Source organism: Sturnus vulgaris, chromosome 17 (genome assembly GCF_052056855.1).
Source record: "Sturnus vulgaris isolate bStuVul1 chromosome 17, bStuVul1.hap1, whole genome shotgun sequence".
Lineage (NCBI taxonomy): Eukaryota > Metazoa > Chordata > Aves > Passeriformes > Sturnidae > Sturnus > Sturnus vulgaris.
In genome coordinates, this window is record NC_142259.1 from 9,559,587 (window position 1) to 9,579,897 (window position 20,311).

The 20,311-nt window shown below is 46.4% G+C and overlaps 1 protein-coding gene across 5 annotated transcripts in view; it reads left to right on the forward strand.

Moving 5' to 3' along the window:
* The window catches only part of ZHX3 (zinc fingers and homeoboxes 3), a 46,855-nt gene that overhangs the window by 12,560 nt on the left and 13,984 nt on the right, over window positions 1-20,311 (forward strand). For 2 of the 5 annotated variants that reach the window (XM_088175056.1, XM_088175057.1), the window contains exon 2: window positions 4,886-4,992. The exons of 1 other annotated variant lie outside the window; for it this stretch is intronic. The gene's annotated coding sequence lies outside the window, so the exon portion shown is untranslated. 2 more of the 5 variants (XM_088175058.1, XM_088175060.1) reach the window with 2 other exon arrangements.

The following is a 20,311-nucleotide window of genomic DNA, read 5'->3' on the forward strand; positions in this document are numbered from 1 at the left end:
GAATTTTTGTTGGAAAAAACTTATTTTTGCTTTTGTTGTCTCTTTGCTCCCACAAAACTGTGTGTGACTGGCACCAGTAACTGCAGCTGGGAGGGGCTGGAGATAAGGGCAGGGGAACTGTTCAGCCGTGTTGTTGAATGTATTGACAGTTTAAATATGGTATTTGGTGAGGAAAGCAGATCCCGGGGGACTGACAGAGTTCCCCATCCCAGAATATCCCAGCTCACAGCAGGAACTGAAACTAAAGATGCCAAAACCTCCAGGCAGTGCAGGAATGGAGCTGCAGCTTCCCACATCCTGCTGCAGGCCTGGGATTTTTGGATGAAAGGGAAACCAAAAATGCTCTTCTGCTTCCTCAAACTGGATAATCACACAGATGATCAGAGCCTTGAGTAAAACATGGAACAAAGTGATTACTGCTCTCAAATAATAGATAAATTTATGTCTTTGTGTCTCCTGTGGTCCTCAGAGCATCCTTTGGGCAGTGAGATGAAAAGGAGAGGAGTAGGATTCTGTTGTTTCCTTTACTTGGATGAGAAGCTGACAATCATTTGCTGACTTTTAATGCTCCATGTTGTATATACCTATCTGGTTGTTTTTAAACACAAGCTGAATAGAATTTGAAATTTTTGAAACTCTACAAGAGGAATTTTTAGCATCATGGGAATATTCCATAATTCCTTCTCTTTGCAATGGAAAAAAAATATTCCAGTAGACATGGATTGGACCATGATCTGCTTGTAAACTCTTGGATGTTGGGCATAAAATTTAGCTGAAAATGAGCATCAGCTTGAGGAGTAGTAGAGTGTATAAGGACAGGGAAACCTTGTCTGGTTCTGGCAGGAGACAGGAGAAGAGTTTGGCTGGAGGAGATGCAGAGAATTGTAAGGAGATTGACTGGAAATTTAGAAATCCGTGGTCTGAACAAACCTGAGCTGTTTGGCTCTGGATGGGAGAAGAGCAAGGCAGGAAATATATCTTCAGGTGCCTAAAAAGGAAGGGGTGGTTGCTCTCTATGTACACAGTGGGAAGAGCAAGAGGTCACAGTCCTAAAATTGTAGAGAAAAAAAAGTTCAGATTAAATATTGGGCAAAATTAGGGCAGTACTTTCCCTGAAAGTAACAAGAGGATTTGATGGGCTGAAGAGCTTGTGGAGCATCAGTTGTTGGAGGTTGAAATAGCTTGGAAATACCTTTCTGATATTTCTTGATGGTCATTGTTGCATGAGGAAGATGCAGTTTATTCCCCTGCAGTGGGAGTTGTTTCACTGCTGTCCTGTGCTCCCTTCTCTCCTGGCCTGGAGTGGTGAGGCTGGAGAGGGTTGGTTTTGTTCTAAAATAAGCAAGAGATGAGAAATGATGTTCTGTGGCTTAAAATTCAGGCCTTTAAAAAATTGAAGTGACTAAACATGCATGCCTCCCTAGAAAAGCAGATGTTGCCTAGAAATATTTTATGCTCTTTGGTTCTGAAACTGAATGTTATGGACATTAAAAAGTCCAACTTGTCTCTCTCAGCAGTGAAGCTTTTCCAGGACAATGGTTCACTTGAGTTGGAAGAGACAGAGAGAGGAGTGAATGATGTTGCCTTTAGTACAGCTATTTCTCTTTAAAGAAATATCAGTGGAGTTCCCAGCTCTGTAAATACTGGAGAAATAGAAACATTTACTTTAGAGATCCTGAATGATAACTTGTCAGTCCTTTAATTGTACCTTGGGAATGGTAACTTTTTAAAATCAGTGTTCCAGAAGCAGCAGAGGCTGCAGGGCCAGACTGTCTCTGCTGGGCAGTGTCAGAAGGTCTCACATGTCTGAGAAGTTTCCTCCAGGTCCATGTGGACACTTCAGGAAAGAGGAAAGCTGGAGTCTTGCAAAGTGCCTTCACAGCTCAGCTATTTCCTAGTTCTGAGAGCAGCAGGAAAAGGTGAAGCATCCCTCAAAGCACCCCCTTTGGAGACTGATGGGCAGGGGAATTGTTTTTGTCTTTTTCTGTTCTTCCTCAGCCCAAGCTCTGTCAGGATAGAGGCAGGCTTGGGGCTGCTGTGTCTGCTTGTGTGAGTCTCAGGTTGAACCAGGCTTTGCTCTGCAAGGAGGCTTTATTCTGGGACAGCCTAGTTCCCTTTTCAGCCACATAAAAAAAATCCCAAAAGAGAGCAAGAAGATCTGTTTAGATCCCAAGAGAGCTAACAGCTGTCAAAAAAAAAAATCTGAGGTGGGTTGTCAGGTCAAAAGAAAACAGAATAATCTCTATTTTTGAGCCTTTGCAGTGGTTTTAATTTTGAAATGTTGTGACCCTCAGTGGATCTCACACAGGGGTGCTGCTGGGGGGGCTGGAGTTTCTCCCCTTTCATGAGCCCACTGGTCCAGCTGGCTCAGACATTGCAGTGTTAAACCTCCAGGTATAGTAAGATAGCTCAGTGTGTGTGTTGAATTTGCTTTTTGGGAAATATATTCTCCATTCTGGAACTGTTTGCAGATTTCGAGCTGCTCAGTCAAGCCTTGGGGAGCCGTAAGGACAGCAGTGGGATGGGAATGATGGCTGTGGTTCTGGCAGACACTGCAAATAACTGAGACAGAAGGACCTCAGTGTATCTTGGCTGTTGGATGCTGGGATTTTAATATCTGAAAGAAATTAGGGAAAAAAGCATGCCTTGGTTGTCCTTGTTGCTGTTCCAGTTTCAGTGATAAGCAGCTGAGCTGTTTGCATGTTCTGCTCCGAGGAAACCCCAGTCCCTGCCCCCTCGCCCCAGCTCTCTCTGTGTTATTCTTGAAGCAGCAATTCCTGGGAATTCAGGGAGGAGCTGCCAGGGAAATCATGGCTCATGGTGCCAAATTTGCAGGGGCTTTACTCCATATTTCAGAACGAGGTTTTGGGAGACTCAGATTTATCTCTGCCTCCAGCTTCAGTTTCTATTTAAGCCACCTTTAATTTCTAGAATCGCAAAGCTGTTCTGACTGCTGTGATCGAGGTCACTCTTTAATTTGGGTACTCCAAGGAATGCAAAATCTTGTTTGTTAAAGTCTTAGGCATATGCTGAATCCCTAAAGGAGTGTGTGAAGGATATTAAATGTACCATGGCAGAGGGAGAGGAGCAGCACTGTTACAGGAGGAGAAATTGCAGATAAGCAGTGCTGTTATCACTGTGTTTGGGAGGTGCTGGGGTTGTGCAAGTCAATGTAGGACATTTACACAAATTGCTGGAATAAAAACCCACTCCATCAGCAGTCTAGTATTTGTTTCTTATTATATGTTAAATTTTTTCTGGCATAGCAAAGTTTGTCACCTGTTATGTCAAGGTCTCGGCATTCAGTGCTGGGATCTTTCCAAGTGTGCTGAAACCTAATTGGTTAGGGGAAAGCCTTCCCTTCATTTTAGGGGAGGAAAAAAAGAAAAGCGAGGAAAAAAGAAAAAGCTGTGGCATCTAGCAGGCATTTAAAGCATTTTTTCTTGTTCTCTCAAGTCTTGTGATTTGCCAGACTTAGGCCTCCTGATTTTTTTTCTCCCTAGTTCTGGGCTTGCTTTGCTTTTCCTGTGAATTAAATTGGGAGAATAACATACAGCAAATAATGTATAACAAATAACATAGAGCAGCCAGCACTGCAGGTCTGAGGAAAGCTTTTTCCAAGCATGGTTCTGCAGCAGGGAGCGTTGGGACACCTGAGTACTTAGTGAGGGAAAACATTTGTGTCCTTCTACCCTTGTCCAACTGCTTTGCCTTCTTTTTTTATTGTTATTCTTCTTTCTCTTTAAATCCTGCTGAGTTTGGTCTGCAAAATTACAGCCAGAGTGGAAATTTCTTGTCTGCAGGATGTTGGATGGGTTTGGGGAGCCCTTTCCTGAGTTGTAATGCATCTGTGCCAGTTATTTGGTGAGATCTCTCTGTGCCACTTACTTTCTTAATCCAAGAAACTCAACAGCTGTGTGCAAAGCATGTGGTCAGCAGGATCCAACCTGAGAAGCAGAGCAGTGAGGCTCTGGTAGGGAACTTTAGGGACTGGATCTGGCTGAAGCACAGGGACACTTGACAGAATCACAGAATGGTTTGGGTTGGAAGGATCCTTAAAGATCACATAGTTCCAGCCTTCCTGCCATTGGGCATGGGGCACTTGGGACATGCTGCTGGGAGGGGAGGACCTGCCACTGCTCAGTCAGGAGCAACAAACAAGTTTAAATTTTCCTTTACTAGGGCAATCACAGCCTAATTTTCCTGGGTTTTATCATTGTTACAAGCTCTGGTTCACCTTTTTCCGGGGTGACTCTGTTTTTCAATATGCTGTTTTCTCCCCTGGTCTGAACTTAATCCCAGAAACCTACTCAGCTGGTTATCTCTTTAGACAGTAAAGTTTAGAAATTTGGAAATATGTGAAGGTGGCTCTGCTGCTTCTCCAGCAGTAAAGGAGCAGGGATTGGATGGCAGTGGGGGGAAATGAAGGGGAGAAAAGAAGGCCACAGCTCTGAGCAGAGCTGCATGTTATATTTAGCTGCTGCTGTGGCAGTGGCAGTCAGGGTGCTGTGGCTGCTGCTCTAAATATGTTCTGGCCAGTTGAGGTTTCCAGCCCTGTAATGGACCAAGTCCACAGGGAGCTGGGCAGCAGTGTCACTGGTTTCCAGCACACTGCAGCTGGGGGATTGCTTTCACTGGGTTGAGAGCCTGGTGATTAATTCAGCAAACTTCTCATAAATAATGTCTTTACTAATTGAGAGAGGGGGGGGGAAACCCCCAAGATGGGTGTTTGGGGGTTTTCAGTGGGATGTGCTGTGGGAGCATGGCAGAGTGGGCACCTCAGACTGATCAGTGTTTTATTTTTGCTTTTAGCCTTTACTAACCAAGGGCTGCCATCTCCTTCAGGGTGCAGCAGTAATTTTTGGTGTAATGTCTTCTCTTCCAGCCCTGAATCCTGGTCCTACTGAGGCAACTGCAGGCACTTTAAAGATGTGGGTGAGCACAGAGAGGGGGCAGGAGAACGACAGGCTCAGGACGTGGTCCCCCGTGCAGGTAGGACACTGCTGTCACCTCGGCCACTCGGTGTGATGTGGATCTTTCTGTCCTGTGCAGCCTGGACAGGGAAATGTGGTGTATTCCAGTGTATGGCAGAGATCTCTGTGCAGGCTGTTGGAGCCTGATGGCTGAAGGAAGTGATCATGCAGTGATTGGCTCCATTGCCTTGAGAACAGGGGTTACTCTGTGGTCAAATCAAGTTTGGCTTATGCTTCCAGGTGTCCCTGAGAAGGGGACAGTTTTTATTTTCTTTGCTTGAACAAAACCGAGTTCAGGCAGCCTGTGTGTTTATACTTTTCTCCTGGCTGGCTCCCCTATCTGTGTGCTAGTTGCTGATTTACTTTATTTCCATATAACTTAATAAATATCCATCTGTCCCATGGTGTGGATGAGGGGTCAGGAGAGCGATGCTTTTTCCTTTTGGCTTCTGTGGATGGAAGAAGTGTGCTTGGAAATAGCACTCCAGTTTTCCATTACACCGTTCCAGGCTTTTGAAGAAGAAATTGGGTCTCATAGCAGAGCCAAGCTATTTTATTTGTACAAAAAGTAAGCTCCATGGTTGAACATTAGTGAGCAGACTGGTGGGGAATTTGTTCACCCAATTCATGGCTGTGTGATAAATGAGTATCCCTGTGGAAATGGGGATTTTCAAACCCTAGAGTGGTTCCTACCCAGCTTGTGCTGCATCTGGAGACTGCTTGTTTCTAGACTTCATTAAATAATCAGTGTTGGGAGAACAGTGACTGGACTGATGCTGCTTGCTGCAGCTTTCCTGACACACTTCCAGTTCTGCAGCCTCTTAAACTGGTAGGAATAAACTAAGGCACCCTGCTGAAGCATGTGATGTGCTGGGATCCACGTGTACCCTCAGCCCCCTGAGAGCTGTCCTCCTTGAAGTTCCCTCCATTAATTGCATCTAGGTGGGTCCTCAATATCTTATGGCACTAATTGTGCAAATGCAGTGAACATTGGTTGTCTGGCTATTATAAACAGAGAATTTTGCAGGAGGAAGAGGGTGAAGCTTTTGTAGCTTTGCTCTGCCTTTGTAAACAGGGTTGATCTCTTAGGAGAGAAAGCAGGGAGAAGGGCATTAAATTTTATATCCCTTGATATCTGCCACTGAAAGTGAGCAATAAGGGGTGTGGATGGTTCATGTGGAAGGTGTCTGAGTAAATAAGAAGGATTACTTTGTGTTCCATCTGCAGAAAAATACATTGTTCATTACTGAAGGGCCAGCACCCAGAGGTGGGTTGTAGCAGTGTGCCATCCTCCCTGCAAGCTCGTGGTCCTGTGTTGGCCCACGAAGGCTTTTCAGTATCTTTTCAGGGAGCTTTAAGAACAAATGGAGGATCTTTGCTGTAGAATTGGACCCTTTCTCTCTGTTCCTCCTTTTCCCCCACCCTCCTGTGTTGTCTTATCCCTCCCATTTCATTTGTTTTTAAAACGATTTTGCCATTGTGTGCATCAATACGTGCATGGCCTGTCTTGTTTTTCTCTTGGCCTGAAAGTGCAAAGCAAATCTGTTTATGGTTTTGGTGAGCTAATTCTTCCCCACCCTCGATTTTTAAATAGACTCTTTCTTTACCAAGCCTGCAAAGCTTGCAGGATGTATTGAAGTAATGGGAAAAATATGTTGTGTGTTAACCTTCCTTTTTTTGTAAAACTTTATTTACAAGACCCTATTCCTGGCAGTGCATCTGGGAAGTGATTATCTGGCTGCTGGAGAAATTAGAAGACTTTGAAATAGCAAAATGGGCGTTTAATGCATTCGGGGAGGAAATGTTTTGTGTTTTCCATATTCAGCGCTTGAATTGTGAAGCAAAGTCTAGTGAGTTGTGCTCAGTTGTCCCTTTAATTATTTATCTTCTCCTGAAAATCCCAGTTTCTATGCTTGGCTGTTCCCTGGGCTGTCTGTTACCTTCAAACAGGCTCCTCCAAGGCAGCTGCTGACCCAGACCTTGCAGCTGAAGGTAAGAGCAGCAAGGAATGCTCTTTGCCTGTAAATAGTGCCTTGGATTAAGGGCTTGGTATGTCACTGGTGTGTTGGAAATGTTATTTTTGCCTCTTGATTTCATCCTTCCTGCGAATCCATCTCAGACCTGTCTGTTTAGGTTAACAATCTTCTCTGCATCCTTGCGGGGGTTGCAGAGCTCTGTGTGCAGAGTTTTCACCGGGGTGTTTTGGCTGCTGGAGGCAGAGCTCAGCTGGAGAAGCCCCAGGGACACTCCTGTCCATGATGCCTGGCTGCTGCTTTGCTTCCCAGCCCTTGTGCTGGCTCTCTCCTGTAGCCTGCCCTGCCACAGCACCTCCTCACCTCCAGCCTGGCTGTGAGTTATTTCTAGTGAAAACCGTGAGCTGCTTGTGGCTGGCCATGGGGTAGGAGCTCTCTATGCAGATGTGGGGCTTTGTGCAGCCTGCTGTAGGGTTGGTGTCCCTGCCCATGGCAGCAGGGCTGGACTAAGATCATCTTTAAGGTCCCTTCCAATGTAAACCATTCTGTGATTCTATGGCCATTACATGTGCAACTGCACTTCTCCAGCCCCAGCTCTGTAGGGCTTGGCTGAGGCCTCTGGGTGCTCCTGTAACATAAATAAGCAGGAGTAGGATTTCAAAGCAAGCAAATTTTTGACATAGTTGATGTCACGCCTCTTCAGCCCTGTGTTTAGGGCCCAAGGATCTGCAGGCCCACAGCTGCTAGTTTGGTCTTGTTGCTAATAACCCTCTGGAGGTGTTTCTGCTGAGCTGGTTCTTGCAGAAGGCCGAGGGGTTCACCCTGATCTGACAGCGTTGGGAAAGACAGGACCTGTGGTGGGAGAAATATGAGGTGCCTTCACAAAACTGGGTGCCCTGTGTGAAGCTGCAGCCCTGGACGTGCTCCTCGCTGGGGTTTATGGTGTGGAGTGACAGCAAGGACTTGTGGTGAGTAGCCTTAAAGCAGAAAGGGATGGGGCAGGGTTATCCCACTCATACAGCCTTTCCACCTGGAGCCTCTGCTCTGCCAGTGAAGAACAGATGGGGAAAAGAGATTTCATTTCCTCACCCTGAGAGATAAATTTTTCACAAGAGTTTCGTTCACCTGCAAATCTGCAGCAGAGCTCAAAGCAAAGAATTCTCCACACAGAGGCTTTGCAAAATAAGGTTGTCCTTTATTCATGTAACTTGGTAGCACATGGGGTTTCTTTCTGTAACAGAGTCTTAGAAGAGGTGAAATTCTCTCTTTTTTTCCTTTTCTCTCTTTCTGTTAAGCTGGTGGTGTTGCTGCTCCCTAGGAAGGTAATAGCTGGGAGCTGGCACTGACCAGTGCCCCTCAGTTCCCAGGCAGGGGCTGTAGCCCTGAGCATGGAGCTGTGAAGCCTCTCTTACCTGCCCTTTTCCTATCTCCCCAATCAGTATGTGTAACTGTAAAGATTCCCAACTTGCAGAGCAGATGGAGTTTTCCAGATGCCCTTGTATCCTTTTCCTTCATTCCTTCCTTCCTACTCTTACTTCTTACTGACCTAATTGCTCAGGACATGTATACAATATCAGCGTGACAAATTAAATTGCTTTTACTCAGAAAGATGAGGCCACTGGATGCCTAAATGCTGCATAAACTTTTGGCTAGCCCCACACTAACAGTTTTGACTCCTGCCCCTCACATTGCACTTTGGGAAAGGCAAATTCCATCCTGCATGTCCCTTTCCAAACCTATTGCCCAACACTTCCACTATTTGTCATCAGCTGGAAAGGATCTGAGCACTGCAGATATCCACAGATGTGGTTTGATTGTCTGTTGTGTTACAAACCACATCTGTGATTTGCTGCTCCTCTTTGCAGGGCTTCTCCCCGTGCTGGGGTTTGGGATGTGCAGTGGTGCTGCAGTGGCTCTGCTGTTCCTCTGGAGCAGCCCCAGGAAGGCACTGGGCTCCAAGAGCAGCCAGGTTGGATGTTCTGGAGATGCCTTCAACCAGCCCTGTCTGGCAGGGGTGCCCTGAGGCTGGGGAAGGCTCCAGTGGAGGCTGTGTCCAGTCTCTCTGCATGGACTGGGGTATGCTTGAACAGGTTTTCTTTATGAAGGAAAGGAACTGTGCCTGTGGAAGTCTGGATAAAGTCCATTCTTTTGTTTTGTACCAACACAAACTGGTGGCACGTCAGGTTCAAGGAGAGGCTGCTGCAAAGGGAGAGGCTTTGGCTCTGAGCTAAGGCTGCAATATTCTGTGTCATCAGAGGTATTTGTGAAAAAAGATGCAGATCCAAGGTGAAATAGTGAATTCTTACTCACCACCTTCAAACTGTGGACTGGAGGCCACTCTTCAAAACAAAATGATTCACTGGGAAGAAAAACAGCTTCTTATTTCCCAGCTTGATCTGGAGCTTTGTAATCACTTTGGTGGTTCAACTGTCTGCAGTGCTCAGGAGTTGTCTGTTCCAGCACACTGAGCATGCTGCAAGTTCTATTTTATTTCCAAAACAGCTCTTTTAGCATGTTGGCCTGTAAGGGAAACTCATAATAATTCCCTCTGTCAGTATAATTCAGTGGCAGTGCAAAATAGGAGGGTGTCTGACTAAAGGTGAGCCATTAAAGGGTGATTTCTGATAAATAACAAGACTGGGGACTCACAAGTCCTGAGTCCAATTACTGACTTTGCTGTAAGCTTCCTGTGACCTTGGGCGAGTTATTTAAAATTGCTTTGTGCCTCATTTCCCTTTCTGTAACACACTGGTGACAGCATTTCCCTTCCAGCCAGGAGCTGTGTCAGTGGGAAGGTGTCTGCACCCTTTTCCACAGCTGCTGTGTGAAGAACCTGGATGGATTAGGAAGCATGACCATCTCAGGGACCTCTCTCCTGTAGTCCTGGGGAAAACAGAACAGGGTGATCAATTTAAAGGGTTTTATAGGTACCCAGAGAATATGTTCCATTAGGTCCTGGGGCTTCTGGCACAAATGCACTAGCAAGGTGGTTATTTTTATTTTACAGCTCTCCTTGAGCTGTAAAGTCTTCCTTAGCACTGCTCTCAGCTGTTGAGCTTTAAATTGATGACCAGTTTGGGCAGAGCAGGTTTCTGGTGCTCCTGTGCTGTCTTTCTGCTTTGAACCTGTGTGAATGCTAAGGAGAGGTGATGGCTTTGGGGATAAAGATGATGGCACAGGGTCCTGCTCCCATGGCAGTGTGTAGATAGATCTTGGGCAGATAATTTCATCTCTCCCTGCTTCTTCCCTGTCTGCTCCCTCCCAGTGTGGGGTAACAGCATTGACCACCCCTTTTACCACTCCATAAATGTCAGAGAAGCTTTCCAGCATGCCTGAAATGTGCTAAAACCTCGTGGTTGGAAGAGCAGACATCTGGGGGTAAGAAGGGGCTGTCTGTCTGCTGTGTGGTGCTGTGAAGGCTCCCTGCCATTCCCATGGGATAAGCTATGGGAAGCCCTCACATGAGGGCTGTCCAGGGGGAGCTGCCTCTGTTTCAGGTCCAGCAGAGTTGAGGAGTGATGCTGAGCCTCCTTTGTTCTGGGGGCTGCAGCTCCTCTTCCCTTTGCCATATCCAGGGGTGGGTCTGGGAGAGCCACCAGCCTGAGAACCCCATCCTGTGACAGTGAGTGAGCTCCAGCTGGTGTGGGATGCTGTGATTGGATGGAAATGATCATTTTTGGGATGTGGCAGAAAATCAGGCCTCGTGGTGGTTGTGGGTGGGAAAATGCTCTTGGGGAGTATCTGACTATCCAGACATATTAAAAATACTGTTACCTCTATTTCCCTCTGGTCACACAGCTGGTCCAGTGGCTTGTGCAGGCTGTTGAGAACCAGCAGTGTGAATTGTGGCCACTCTTTCATCTTTGGTGTGAATATATAATAGAAATTTCTATCACCATGCAAGAGGCATGGCCCAGCAGCTGGAAAAATCCATCTATTTTGGACAGAAGCTTTGCTTTCATCTCCGTCCTTCTCTTCCCAAGAGCCAAAATCTCAACCCCCTTCTACTTCAAGGCATTCTGAGTTACTGACTGTCCTGCTGGGTGGGATGCTGCAAGGCTGGCAGCATGTAGCCTCCAGGGCACAGCAACAGGCTGGGACTCCTTCTACACCAGAGACTGTAAATCTCAGGCTGCAGGTAGGTCTGCCTGTTCCTCAGACTCTGCCTGTAACTAGGAGTAAAAATGTCTTGAACAGCACCTGACATTAGTGAAAGGGAAGAAATTGAATTTTCAATGTACAGGATGTGGTATCATTAAGCACTTCTGCTGTCTAATCCTCTTGTTTTTCCCTTTCATGGTTTGTGTGATCTTCCTGCTGGGCCAACAAACATTTAAGGCTGTGGATTTTTCCCCAAGTTGTGAGACTTTTAGTTGTTCAAGACACTTTGTGTGTGGGGGAGGGTGAGCTCCAGACTGGTGTGTGTGGAAGATCACATGGATGTGTGACTCCTAAAAGTCTTTAGGGCTGTCTGTTGGGGGATCTTGGAGCTTTGGAGAAAGGCTTTGCACATGTCCCTTGGGAAATTTTAAAATGCCATGGAAATATCTAATGACCAAAGAAGGGAGGGATGTGGGGAAGATGTCAGACAACAAGGAGGAGGCTGGCAGCAATTTCCTAATGGAGCTGAACCCTGGTGAATGGTTTCAGAACACTGATGTACTCTGGGGGTTGGCAAGTGACTGTAACCTGAATATCCCAGAGACAGGGAGCTGCCATCCTGTGGGACCTTGAGTCATTTAAACAGTGAGGGTGTCTCCTGCACTAGCAGCTTCTCAGCACTCACCAGCACTTGCAGGTGATGGTGAGACTTGTGCCTTATTTTAGAAGAGTGGAGAGGATGAAGGATGCAGATAGGAGCAGCTGGCCATGAATTCTGTGTGTTGCCCCTGCAGTTGCTGATTGCTTTTGATGTGAAAACAGATGGTCTAGAAGAAGCCCAAAGGCAGTGGCAGTGCAGCTCTGCAGTGCTTTGGACAGTGCTGCCAGCACATCCCCAGCTGTGATGATGAGCCATGAGATGAGTGATCCATGGAGAGCTGTCTGAAGGAGCCCTGCTGCTCTCTGCTCTGCCTGTCTGGCCCTTTGGGAAGCAGCTCAATGTGATGGCTCATGGAGCTATCACAAGGGTGCTGCTCTCCTGGGGTTTCTCTGCAGAGCTGCCCTGACTGCTCCTGACAGGATCAGGGACAAGTCCTGCAGAGTGTGAGTGCTGTCCCCCAGATCCCTGATGTGGGAGGCATCTATTCCCTTAATCCTCTGCTGTGGGTGATTATGGGCTTGTGCATGGAGGGAGTTCCTGCTGTCCTGAGCCTTATCCAGTGTGACACACTGTCATTTTGGTGCAGTATCATTACAACGCTCCCAACTCTGTACATTCTGAGCCCAAAGAAGAGGGGAAGGTGCCTGGGGGAACATGTTCCCCTACCCTGACTGTGATTTGGGCTGCTGGCCTAGAAATGAAATGCTCCATCATGGCATTACCAGTGGGTCATCCCCATTCCTGTGTTTGCAGGCTGCCTGCTGACACAGCATGGATGTTTTTACCTTACTGTCCCCCGTGCTGACTCCTGCAGTTTACTTTATCCTGCTGTTTTCTTAGTGCTGTGAAACAGAGTTAATAATGTTGCTGTGCCCTTTACCCTAATGAGGATAATGAATGTTTTAGACTGGTGTAATGAGACCATCCCTTCATTTTTTTCTGAAAAGCCAGGAGGGATTCTTGATTTCTGTCTTGCTGAAGTTATAACATAGTCTGCAATTCTTTTAGTGTAAACCAGGAATATTTCTGTTATTTATGGGACACTTTGCAATGAGAACTTTTCCATGTTCATTTGAAGGGCTGAGAAATTTTAAATTTGCAACAGATGGATTTTCTCCAAGGTTAAGTCAGCTCTAAGGAAATGACAGTCTTTGTATGGCAAACTGATTTTTTTTTTCATTGACTCGTATTTCATTTCATTCCCTCATTCCCATGAAGGATGTTGTTCCCCTCTGCTAGTCCTGTACCCAGTCTAACCTAGGCTCGTGCAATTGTTTGTGAAGGGTGGGATGGTTTCAGGAGGGCAAAATGCAGCAGTCAGCTCTCCTGTGAGCACTGTAATGATAGAAAACAGGCAAAAATCCTTTTTGTTTTCTCTTATCACTCCCCTTTGTCACCTGTCTGCAGGTCTGATTTGGCAAATAGAATAGCTATTAGTGAACTCCCCACCCCAGTGGGGTAACAAAGTCTCTTTGCACTTGTATGAACATACAAAATACTTTAAAGAGTCATTTAATACAGCTATTGGAGATGCATTAGTAGGTTTACACCTGGCTGCATGCACAGAAAGTGAGGATTTCCTTGGGCTGTCATTTCTAGGGGTGGATTTTTGAAGCCTGTGGCCAGAACTTGAAGATAGGTTTGCTACCAAGGGGTAATTGGGCTGTACTTGCATAATGATAGTTATTTCCTTCTTCTTATATCTTAAATTTGATTTATAAGACCATGCTGCAGTGTGACTTAAAGCTTTAAGTGTTTGTCTCTGCTGGCAGTTGGCAGTGTATTAGCTGTGATTCTTTAAGAAATAAGTGTTCAGTGTTGGAGCTAAATTGAATAATATGGTGGTGTTTGTGTCTTAATCTTCCAAATAGCTCTGTTAAGTTTGCTACATTGATGTCTGAAAGGCTTAAAAATAATAAACTCCATTGTATAGAGCTTTGAATACAGAGTGGAAGCTTAGTAATTGCTGGCAGTTCATGGGCAGACTCACTAAAACATGGCAAGGAGGCAATTCTCCCAGCACGCCTGAATTTTTTAAAAGAATCTCCTTATATCAAGGTCATGTGATCCACAAGGTGTAAAGTACATAAATAAGAACTCAGGCTTGCAGGACTCAGTCCGAAACCCCAAACCCTTTAGTTGCACTGTCATATCAATTTTAAACACCTTTTGTCTTCCTCATCAGTCTGCTGGGAGCTGTTTACATCCCCAGCTTTAGAGCAGGATAGGTGGACTGGGCTCATCTTGGTTGTCAGCAGAGAGCTGAGGTCCTGAATCCCCATCCCAGTTCCCAACCTTTTGCTCTTCATAGGAAGTGGGAAAAAACCCTCAATACATGGTGGTTTGTTTCTTTTTAATGAGATTCTCAGGGAATCAAATGTCAAAGGAAAAACTCTGAAATCAGGGATCTGGCTTTGCTGTTTTTTCTCAAAAGATGTCTGTAGTTCCCCTGCATCCTTGTGAATGAGTTTTTAAATGAGGAGTTGCAAAGAGCAGCTAAGGAAAGGCTGGTTGGACTAGCTAGCAGGCATGATTTAAAAAACTAACAAAAAACCCGCAACCAACCAATCCCCCCCTCCCCCAGAAAAAGAACAAAACAAAAACAAACAAACAAAAAAACAACCCCAAAACCAAAACTCACCCCAAAACAAAACAGGAGAGGGAAAGGAAGAGAATGTGATTTGTTTATCACAACTGAACTTGAAACTAATTTTAAACATCTGTCTTCTGAGAGTAAGGAAATTCCTTTAGCTTGCAGCAGTAAATAACTGGGATGCTTTCAGGTCACAGCTGATCTAGAGGATGGTGAGTTTTCAACAATAATTGACTCTCCAGTAAGGCCAATCCATTCCAAGTGTCACTAAACAGCTGGAGGAAGAGGAGAGTCCTGACTGGCACGGTTCATATCACAAATAACCCCTGAACTTTGTTCCGTTTCTCTGAGTTGTGTCCAGAGTGTCTTGACAAATGGTTTTGAACAAATACAGTTTCTAACCAAGGAGCAAATGACCAGGATTGCATCTGGGTGGCAGGTGCATGATCCAGATACTCAGATTTTGCCCAGAGAGATCTAAAATCAAGTCCCAAATCCATTTTTCTCTTGCTATCAATCTGAAAACATATGGTGGGTATTTCAGAGAAAGGGAGAAGATTGTTCCCATGGGAACTCTTGGGGGTCAGTGAATGAGGGTGTGGTGGTAGGGATGGTGTTGTTCTCCATGCCAAGCTGTTCTTGGCAATTGAGTGGTGAAGGATTTAATGCTGGCTGTGGTGAGCAGGATTTCTGAAGCTCAGCTTCTCCTCATGCTCATCTCAGCAACGGGTTTGGCTGTCAGAGATACTGAGCTGTCTTATGGTCTGCCCTTCTCTATGCCAGCAGGGCCTGTCCTGTGCAGTCCAGTTGGGACTCCTGGAAGTCTGTCACTTATGTAGGTGCTAAAAAGGAATTGAACTTATTTGGGAACTGGTGTTCCAGCTGAAGGAGCTGAGCCCTTGCCAGTCTGACCATATGCTTCTGAAGTCCTTGTGGTTCAATGCTTTAGTCCAGGATATTGTCTATTTAAGGCAATGGAAGAAAACCCTCTGCCACTCTTGCAGAGTAGGTATGTGAACTTTAAGCATCAGGACCAAATGGTAGTTCTAGAATTAGACGGTGTCCCTAATTTCCCTCTTCAGTTTTAAGTGGATGCAGCATTCTTCACTTACAGCCTCAACTGTTGTGTTGCATTGTTGTATGGGGTTGAACATCTGCCCCTTCTAGCCACAAAAGTGGCTGTGTTCCAGTGGTGGGTGGTTTCTTTCTATTCAGGGATCCTCTGAGGCCTGGAAAAGCTTGAGTATTAGGCATGACATACTGTCAACTGCTGCAGATCCCCCTGGCTCCCTCCTCCCAACATCTGCAAGGCCAGAGTTGTCCATCTTGCCTTCTCCATGTACAGTGCACAGAGCAGAAAGACCCAATTCCTACAGCTGCTGCTGCTGAGCAGGGAATGGGGCCTCACCAGGAACCTGCCCATCCTATGCAGAAGACATTAGTGGTCCCAGCCTGTAGCAAAAGAGAGGGAGAAGCTATCACCAGCTCCATCAGGAGGGCTGTGTTGCTGGGACCACAGTGCTGGGATCTTTCCCCACTTGCAGCAGCTTGGCTCGGGATGCTCACCCTCCATCCAGCAGATCTGCTGTAGCTGTGCTGTCCTGCAGGGTGACAGGGCATGGAGCAGGCAGAGCAACAGGCCTGGCAGGAGCACAGTGCACCACATTAAAGATTTGGATGCTAAAGCAGAGCCGTGGTGAGGGACAAGGTGCCTATCTCACACAGGTCTCTCAGCCCAGTGTTTTTTTCCCCTGCAGCATTGTTTCCCTGATTGACTGGCGTTGGCTTGGCAAAAGCCTTTTGAATATTCATTTGGCTGACGAGAGATGAGAGTGCAGTAGCTCCTTGAAATCAGCTTGGGGAGGGGAAGCAAATAAGACTGCCTTTTTCTCACTCCTAGTGCTACTTGAACTCTCAAATGCATGCTTCACATGGATAAATGATTGCCGAGGCCTCAGCCTACCTAACAAGCCTGCTGTTGTACAGCAAAAATTATAGTGCTTGCATACTTGCCATCCTCATTTAAAATCCCATTCCTCATTAATATCACTTTATACATATTACTGCAGCTCGAAGTGCCATTCCTCTTCTTCCCACCCATTTCCTTGTCTGGCTGTGACATACAGGAACTACACCCAGTGCTTGACTCGCCTCTCCTGACCTTTTGTAACTTGGCTCCAAACTCCTTTTTTTGGGTCTTTTGCAAAACACTGTCAGAAGGGAAAAATCCTTTGTTAAAACACAGCCAACTCCTGCCTCAACGTGGAACAGTTTGTTCTGCTGAAAGAATGAGCCAGTTCAGTGAGCAGAAAAACATTGCCATAAACCAGCGGGCTCAATAAGCTGCAAAAGCCATCGGCTGCTCGCAAGGTCTGAAAGGAACGACTCTGAAGCAGAATTCATGGGGATGGAAAAAATAATCCATGATCCCAACCTGCCAAACCCTGTTTCTTTGCTTTCTGACAAAGTATTTTGCAGTTTTCTTTTTGGTTATAGCAACTGTAAGTGGAGGAATGGTAGCTGAGGCTGAGCCAGGACGTAACGCGGCTCTCGAAGCTGCATATTGCAAAAGGACACGGGGGATGAAGTAATCCAAAAATGCTCAGCTGGGAAGGGGCTGCAGCACTCGGAGTCATCAGGCTGTGCTGCAGATGATCAGCTCCAGCGCCTCTGGTACTGTTTAGTAGCTTGGTTTAGTCCTTCCCACCCACATCTTGTTTTAGAGATCTGGGCACTCTTTACTTCCCTGGAATTGCTGCGGGTCTGTCCCTTATGCAGCTGCTCGGTAACTGGTGATCAGCCTGGAGATCAGCCTGGCTTCAGCAAGCTGTTCTTCATTCCACAGGGGACTTGGCTGCTCGGTGAGAAACCTGTGTGACAGGCTTTTGGGTTTGTGTCTGCAGTGGGATCGTTTTGGTGCTGGTATAAAAGCTGACACTGGTTTTCTTTTAACCGTAAATGTTGTGCTGGCATTAGAGCTGGAATTGGAGTGGTTCCTGCACTTGGGGTGATGGCCCCTCGATTAAGGTCACTATATGGAGGTGATGTGCAAGCCTGGCAGTGGGGTTGTGAGCAGGGGTACATCAGAAAGGTGGGCTCCAAGGCTTCCTTGGGAAGGGACAGGCTATAGTGGCACTGTGGGTGCTCTGTTGCCATTGGGTGCTCACACGTGTGAGCTCCTCACCAGCTCAGCCAAGCGTTCCCTGCTGATTTGGAAGTCTCAAATATCCTTGTTGGAAATTTGATGTGGACAGAGATCTACCTCTGGTGCTTATTTCATTGCTCGGAGCTCCCCAGTAGATTTTTGTCTTGGAGCCAGTTCAGCAATTTCAGATAATAAAAACACAAAGAAGTGTATTTTAGGTGTAACCTATTCCTCTTCACATACATTCTGAAGGGCTGCATCTGCCAAAGCTGGGCTTGTCCTATGGAAACGGTGATGCTGGACAATGAGCTCTAAGAGTGGGATCACAAGGCGTGTGGCACACCTGAAGGTGGTGTGGCAGGACATAACTGACCTGTGAGGGGCTGTTTGAGGTGCCTGTGTTTCAGATGAAATCACAAACAAAGCCCTGACAATGCAGGCAAAGAAAACATCCTAGAGAAAGCACAAGGTGCTGAAATGGGAACTCCAGTGTGTTTACAAGCATGGTCATACTGTCCTGTTCAGGCACAAACCAACCTGCTGGCAGTCACCAGCTGAGTATGAGGTGATGGACACCCAGATACTCATGAGCTCAGGGACTTCTTGAAGCTCCATTAATGCTATCTGGTGTCCTCTGCTGGTAGTGCTAACCTCAGAGCTGGCTCTGGTGAGGTGTGATTATCTGTCTGCTGGGCCTTTTGCTTTGGGGGGATGCCGGGAATGTTTTGCAGCATGGACAGAATCTGAAGATTGAAGCTCTGGAGGTGGGTCCCTGGGATGCTGGAACTGTGAACCCTGCTAAGGTAGTGCAATGTGGAGCAAATCTGTAATGAAGCCTCTGTGCCAAAAGAGATTATTACTTTTTTGGAAGATGTTAATGGTGTGATTACATAACGTTTATTTTGTGCTCAATCAAATGGATGAAGGCAGAGGAAAAGGAGTGAATTAATGTTAGTGATGTTCAAACAGAAGCACGCAAAGCTCTGAGGGATGATCAGTGGTTTTGTTTTGATGTGTGTCGTGGTGGTTGTTTTTTATTCCTCACATTCTCCTGAAATATAGCACACAGGCTTGTCTCTAAGGGGGGCACATTGCCAATAGTCTAAAGGTTATATTATCCCAGTGACCTATTTTTATACTTTAATCGTGTTCTGTTTCAGCCGGCTCTTTCTAACCTTCCATCTTGCTCAGTTTTGCGCTTGTCTGGGGGACAAAAAAAAAAAAAAAAAAAAAGCAGAGATAATTGCCCTTAGTCCCCCAGTGCTGAGGCAGCCTCTGCCCAGATACCAACACACAGGAAGGTGCTGCTGTTACAGCACAAGAACAATCCAAACACACGGCTCAGAAATGGGCGACTACTTGAGACAGGGGGACGAGGAGCACAGTGGGGCAGAGGAGAGAGGGCTTCTCTTAAAGGCAGTTTTCAGGTTTTAAATGGAGAAGTCCAGCAGTTTGGAGAAGGGTGAAATTTTAATGAATAGCTCTGTTTAACTGGTCTAAATGGAAAAGACGCTTTTCTGCTCTAGGCCTGCCAAGGAATGGAGAATGAATACGATTGTTCGGTCAACCAGCTCCCACTGCATTTAGACTGTACCCGTGGTTTCAAAGCCAGGCTTAAGCTACAAAGCACCCTGACCAGTTGGCATAAAGAGAAATTGTTCCTTAGTACAAACGTTGACTGTGATGCTGCTTGAAGCTCAAAACTGCTGAAGTTTGTGCGTGTGTTTGTACATTCGTGCTGTCTGAAATAATAAGATGTGAAGAGCCTTTCTTGCCTGCCTGGCCTCTCTGGGGCTGTGGTTATTGTACTGTGGTGGCTCTGCTGGTTCACGTTAAGATCACCTGAGGTTTGAGTGCCTGCTCTGGAGGGGAAAAATCTCACTAACTGCTCATTGATGAACTTGCAGTCCTGAGTGGGGTTAAACCCCAAAAGAATTAAGTGTGTCTTGACCTTGGTCTGGACTATGAACCAGGTTTTGGGTGGCAGATGCTACCTCCAGGTGCAAGGCCATGGCATGGGGATGTGTGCCAGTAGCCAGGGTGATGCTTTGCTGCTGGCATTTTTAGGCTCCTGGAGATGTTCCCATGCATGACTTCCTCCCAGCTGCAGCTTTTGCAGGGTTACTCAGGGAGGATGCTGGACTCCAGCTAGCTGGGATGTACAGCCACAGAGGAACAGAGGAGCTCTGCCCTGTCAAATCTTGCCCTTTCTTCTCCTGGTACAGGTGGCAAAGAGGTCCCACCCACACCTTGGAAGGTTTTCTGGAGAAGTTATCTGTCCATATAGAATGACAAGGATGTGGCCTGGAGAGGTCTTTGCTGAGATGTCCATCCACACAGTGTGTTCCTGGGATGGATTAGCAGTAGTCCCCACTGGGACTATGTTTTAGCAATAAATAATTCAAACTAGTGAAACTCCTTCATGACTTCTCTGCAAAAGCAGAAGGAACGTTAATGCCCATGCAAAGAGGAAGAATCCCAGGCCTGCCCTGGCTGGCAACAAGGTGGCCATGGCCTGTACCCCAAATCCATGGACCAGCAGCATGGTAAATGCACCCAGTCCCAGGCTACTTGAGCTGGCTCCCAGTGCTGCCCAGGGCAAACTGGGTGCCTGTCATGCTGAGGGGACCTGCTGTCAAACACAGTGGGATGTTTGTGGGGGTGAGAAGGGGAAGGGGGCTCAGCCCTCAGGTTTGGGTTGATGGTGCTGGTCACAGGTATTACTTATTTAATGGCCTGGCTAATTACAGTGTGATTGGGAAGTCATCTGGAACTCCCTAAGACAGCACTGCATCTTCTGACCCTGGCTGGAGGTAGAGTCTGAAGGGGAAGAGACAAAAACTCATAAACATCAACTTTTTTCCC